General features: G+C 46.9%; 1 pseudogene; it reads right to left on the reverse strand.

The window, feature by feature from the left end:
- Nucleotides 1-2276: 2276 nt before the first annotated feature.
- Nucleotides 2277-4100, reverse strand: LOC149338494 (uncharacterized; annotated as a pseudogene).
- Between the last annotated feature and the right edge of the window lie 2232 nt (nt 4101-6332).

Consider the following 6332-nt stretch of genomic DNA (forward strand, 5'->3'; position numbering starts at 1 on the left):
TAAGATGATACTGAATTAATCGAGGTGTTAGAAATGGAATATTGGAAGCTATGCGGGCTATGGCGACGAGAGAAGGATAAGAGTTTGCATTTATTAGGATTTAGGGACATGAGCCAGTTGTTACACCAATTAAGTACGCTGTTAAGATCGGTTTGAAGACTAAGTTGATCACTAGAGTTATTAATAGTGCGGTAAATAACACAGTCGTCAGCAAACATTCGAATACTGCTGGAAACGTGGCCAGGTAAATCATTAATATATATTAAAAAGAGTAATGGACCGAGTACAGATCCTTGCGGAACGCCTGATGTAACCGGGAGGCTGTTAGACAGGTGGTCGTTAGCAAACACTGATTGAGAACGATTAGTGAGAAACTGCTCAATCCACTGTAGTATGTTAGGATGTAAGTTCAGCTGTGCAAGTTTCACTAATAAACGACGGTGGGGAATTTTATCAAAAGCTTTCGCAAAATCTAGAAATATGGCATCAGTCTGTTTGTTACGGTCAAGATTAGTGTGCAAGTCGTGAAGGAACAACGCTAATTGGGTTTCACAAGAGAGGCCCTTACGAAACCCATGTTGTGAAGAATGGAAGAAATCATTTGAGTCTAAGAAATTTATAATTTGAGAGTAGATGACATGTTCCATGATTTTGCAGGGTACGCTAGTTAATGAAATGGGGCGATAATTCATGGGGGAGTCTCTGTTACCTGATTTGTGGACTTGAACGACCTTCCCCGTTTTCCAGTCATCTGGAATGATCCCTGAAGAGAGCGATTGCGAAAAAATCAAAGATAAGTAGGCTGCACATGTTGATTTCACATTTTTAAGCAGTTTTGTATTAATCATGTCCATACCAGCTGATGATGAGAGTTTCATGTTATCAATTATGGAAGCGATACCATCTGCGAAGAATGTGATAGCTGGCATGATGGCTTCTGTGTTGAGCGATGGTAACTGTGAAGGCATGTCAAATTCACTCGTGAAAACAGATGCAAATGCGTTATTAAATATTTCTGCGCATTCATGGTCAGTAACCGCTTCGTGCAAGTCGTTAGTGAGTGTAATATCATGAGTGTGCTTAGGATTTAAAACCTGCCAGAATTGTCTAGGATTGCTGATTAGTAGCTTCGGTAAGTCAGTGTGATAAAATGAGCGCCTGGCGCTACGAACTGCAAGTAAGTATGATTTCTCAGATGCAAGGTATTTTTCCCAAGTGGCTTGATTATCAGTGTGTTTGGCTGTACGAAACAGGCGTTTCTTCTTGTTTTCTAGACGTTTTAGATGCTTAGTAAACCATGGCTTATTGCGGTTATTTTGGAAAGATACCCTGGGGATAAACATATTAGAGAGCAAATTTAACTTATTTTTGAATATCAACCAATTTTCGTGAACAGAGTGAGTGTCGAATGTGGATTGGTACTCTGAAAAAAACATGTTAAGGTCTTCAGTTATTGCATCGTAATTCCCTTTATCGTAAAGATTTATTCTTTTTCTGGATGGGTGCTTCTGAGCTGGGGTAAATGAAAATAGAGCATGCAAGATTTTATGGTCGCTGATTTCAGGAAGATAACTAATGGATGATAGGTACTCAAGGCTATTAGTTAGTATTAGGTCAAGGGTATTTGCGGTTGCATGCGTGACGCGAGTAGGTTCCGAGACTAACTGTGTGAGGTTAAAATTTAAACAGACATCAATGAAGTTCTTGGCCTCTGTATTGCATGTTAATGAGGAAGTGCCTAAACTCTGCCAATCAATGTCCGGATAATTGAAGTCCCCGAAAAGGAGAATGCGCGCATTTGGGTATTTAACAACAAGATGATTTATAGCATCATTCAGATGTCGACAGAAGTTTGGATTTGACTGCGGGGGCCTATAACAAACGCCAAGAAGTACTGTTACAGGGGGAGTGCGAATAATTAGCCATAATGATTCCATATCAGATGTGACGTGTGCAATAGAGCATGATATACCTCGGTGAATTGCAACAAGAACACCCCCCCCCCCCCCCCGTGAGTCTTTTCGATCGTTTCGGTAGACGTTGAATTCGGGTAAGTCAGTTAAAACTTCAGCGTCGGACACGTTACTGTTTAACCAAGTTTTAGTTAGTATGAGTATATTGCTCCTGGATGAAGAAATTACGTTGGATATGAGTTCACGCTTTGGGAGGAAGCTGCGGATGTTAGTGAATATCACGGAAAACGAGAGAACATTTGAGGGAACATTTGAGGGTGTCGCGCGCTGGCGTTTTATTGGTGTAGGGTGAAGGGACGATTGCTACGCGAGTTGCTTTACGGTGTTAGATGAAGTGTCAAAAATATAACGGCTCGAGCCGATGTGAAGTGTTTTAAATCGCAAGGAAAATTTGGCAGGCCTTGCTTTAGCGAATGCAACAAGTTGTTTTCGCGCGTGACGAACGGCATGCGAGAAGTCCTCTCCAACACTATAAACCGTGTCTTTCAATTTCGCCCATTTGATAGGAAGGATTCTTTAGTTTTGCTACTTGTGAATTTCACGATTATGGGACGATTTTTATCTTGTGAGTGACGACCGAGGCAATGAGCTCTTTCTATTTCGTGAGGTTCCACAGTTATTTCAAGGTTATTACGGCAAACTTCAATGATTAGTTTTTCAGATTCTGCCCACGTTTCGCTATCAGTAGTGTCAGGGATACCATAGAAGATGAGATTGTTACAGCGTGATCTGTTTTCAGCGTCATCTATGCGGGTTTCTAGTTCCTGGATTATACGCGCCATGTTGCTTGTGTCAGCCTGCATCTTTTCAATGTCGTTTCGGAGGGGAAGTAGTGCTTGGTAGTGTGTTTCCAGGTCGGCCATACGATTGCTTAAATCGGTTATGGTTTTATCCGTAGTAGTGAGCTGGGATTTCAGTCCTTGTACTTCGGCTATTAGTTGGGTTTGGCCTGCGGTTAGTTTCTGGAGTTCCGCGAGTACTGCACTGTTGTCGTTAGGACCAGGGTTAGTTTCGATATCTCCTGATAACAATAGCAAAGAATGAACAACAGTGGCACACTCGGCGGCAATGGCAACACAGCACTGTGGGCTCGGGAACTGTACCAGAACATAATTGATTGATCTTTTGGCAAATAAGGCATATGATTTACTAACCTGCATCGCAAAGATTAGCGGATTAGATGGCTGCGCTGATGTGCAGTCACCGAGCCCACAGAACGGTGGCGGGGGTGCTTTTATATGGGGCGAAGTTGTTGATGTCCGTGATGATGCGGCCGTCCAAGATTTTTTTGGCGCCGGCAGCCACTGTTCCTCTGTTGTAGCAGCAGTCATCCGGGGCGGGCAGCTGACGAGCGGCAAGCGGTAGCGTCCCGGCTCGTCACTGGAGCATGGTGGTGCGCAGTCAAACGACGCACCCGAAAGAATGCTTGCCAAGGTCGGCAACAGTAGGCTGACGAACAGCTGGTTGATCGTCTGCATCGCAAAGATTAGCGGATTAGATGGCTGCGCTGATGTGCAGTCACCGAGCCCACAAGAACGGTGCCGGTGGCGGGGGTGCTTTTATATGGGGCGAAGCTGTTGATGTCCGTGATGATGCGGCCGTCCAAGATTCCTTTGGCGCCGGCAGCCACTGTTCCTCTGTTGTAGCAGCAGTCATCCGGGGCGGACAGCTGACGAGCGGCAAGCGGTAGCGTCGCGGCTCGTCACTGGAGCATGGTGGTGCGCAGTCAAACGACGCACCCGAAAGAATGTTTGCCAAGGTCGGCAACAGTAGGCTGACGAACAGCTGGTTGATCGTCTGCATCGCAAAGATTAGCGGATTAGATGGCTGCGCTGATGTGCAGTCACCGAGCCCACAGAACGGTGCCGGTGGCGGGGGTGCTTTTATATGAGGCGAAGCTGTTGATGTCCGTGATGATGCGGCCGTCCAAGATTCCTTTGGCGCCGGCAGCCACTGTTCCTCTGTTGTAGCAGCAGTCATCCGGGGCGGACAGCTGACGAGCGGCAAGCGGTAGCGTCCCGGCTCGTCACTGGAGCATGGTGGTGCGCAGTCAAACGACGCACCCGAAAGAATGTTTGCCAAGGTCGGCAACAGTAGGCTGACGAACAGCTGGTTGATCGTCTGCATCGCAAAGATTAGCGGATTAGATGGCTGCGCTGATGTGCAGTCACCGAGCCCACAGAACGGTGCCGGTGGCGGGGGTGCTTTTATATGGGGCGAAGCTGTTGATGTCCGTGATGATGCGGCCGTCCAAGATTCCTTTGGCGCCGGCAGCCATTTGGTCATCTAATGAGGATATTCAGCACTTTAAGCGGATAAAATATACTTATTTGGAGGTGCCTTTTATATAAATTACTCCTTTCTCATTTTACTTCACTGCGTACGAAGCCAGTTTTCAGCAGCTCTAATGTGGTTCTTGTCGCAGTTACTGTGAGCTAATACATGAGCAACTCAGGCTAAGAGCAACTCATAGCCTGAGTTGCTTTGGGACGCTAAACCCCATAAACCAAACCAAACCGGATTAAAGAGCAGGGGCCGAAGCAGAACCGAGGCACCGTCATCGCTATAACGCAGGTAAATATGTTGTCTGTATTTATGGCTGAATTAAAACCAACGATCACTACTTTACTACGCAAACATGCCAATCACTCTCACAGACTGTCGAATCCTGCTTTGAAGTTGTGGATTGCCGCAAAATATCGACGGCGCAATACAAGTGCGTGGCTGGAAACGGCTAAACCTGCTCTCACGTTGGCGCGCTGCTTTTCCACCTGGAGCACAGCGTGCGCATGGGTTTCGCATCGTCGACCATGGAAAAGCGTCGTGTAGGCGATGCTGATTCCAGCTTCGTGCGTAAAGTTCTACCGAGGAAATATGCGTCACCGCCAGCTGGAGAAAATTGGCTGTGGTTTGACCACTGATCTCCACTAGGGGAGCTGGATGCCGCATCGGGCACCCGAAAGTGAAGCCACCGGAAGTAAGTAGCCTTGTCCCGGAAGTCAGCCTTTGGCAGTGCATGAAATCGGACCTCAGCACGGTTTTTCAGTTCCAGTTTTGTTTTCCTACTAGCATTTCGTCTTTTCGTCGTTCTCGTCTTTTTGCATGACAATGCCTACCTGTTGCGTCATCAACTGAGCGAGGAGACCAGCGAAGTCTTCGGGAAAGACGTTTCGAAAATAAGGGCCCATTGCATCTCAATGGGACTACACTAGCAGACGACAGGACGTCGCTACACGCAGCAAGTATGGAGCCTCGTTTACTCGGCTCGGTGTCGTCCCGTTTGCCTAGCTTCGCCAACTCTGCTCTTTACTGTGATGCTTGTTCCCACGCTCAAGCCCAAGTAATGCTATCAATGGGGGATAAATATAAAAAAGAATAGGTTGAAACATTCACTAGGCAGCTTACTTCGCAGCGACCATTTTACCGAATTATATTTAGCGAAGGAGCGAGGGCTAGGCTACTTATCTTGTAAGGTGTCGACGGTGTTCGGTTGGTTCACATTAGCGCCTCCAGAAGGTATGGTACTGCTTTTTCGACGGAGCATTTCATGTACTGATTCGTATTGGAGCAAGTTAAGCCTGAATGGGCTTTAATTCGTGGTGCTTGGTGCATTTGACTTCTAACAGCGCTTCTCACGCGCACTGCTGCATTCGTCTTTCTTGTCAGTCATTCCTATCGCGCTGTGCCTTTTCTTTCCTGCACGAAAATTCGGTTTTAAGATGACCTAGCCTCATCGTCATTCCACAACTTCTCCTTTACGCTCGGAAGACAGGAACCAGGCAAGAACATAGTGTTCAATGCACGTACCCCTTTGCCGAGGCAGGGTGAGACCTGCATGCCTGTTTTCTTCGCTTTCGCAGAAATTACAGGGTTCTGCACACAATGCTCACATTTCTCGCGTTCAGCTTGCTTGTTCTTTTCATATAACAGCAGACATTACTCGAGAACAGCGCAAAAAACTGAGAACGAAAGGGAGAAAGTCGCGACTTTTTGCATTGAAATACGCAGCAGACACCCGACTTCCGGGACAAGCGGTCCAACTTCCGGTGGCTTCACTCGCGCTCGTCTCGGAAAGCGGGAATGCGGCATCCAGCCACCTAGTGGAGATCAGTGGGTTTGACCAATGGCCATCCCGAGTAGAATAGCGGAAGCAACGGCGCGGCTATCGCAGCGGCGCCGGCGTCTCAGGGGGCACTTTGTGGTGCGTAGAGGTGAAAGCGTTTTCCGCACCACTTTTACTGCCTCTGTGGCACTGGTGACGTCAGCTATGGATGACGTCACACATAAGTAATAATTACTAGTAATGACAAATTACTACATAATGGCTAATTACTGATTCATGACCAAATAATATTTACT

The sequence above is a fragment of the Amblyomma mixtum genome, chromosome 6, assembly GCF_055824585.1.
Source record: "Amblyomma mixtum isolate Tamu chromosome 6, ASM5582458v1, whole genome shotgun sequence".
Classification (NCBI taxonomy): Eukaryota; Metazoa; Arthropoda; class Arachnida; order Ixodida; family Ixodidae; genus Amblyomma; species Amblyomma mixtum.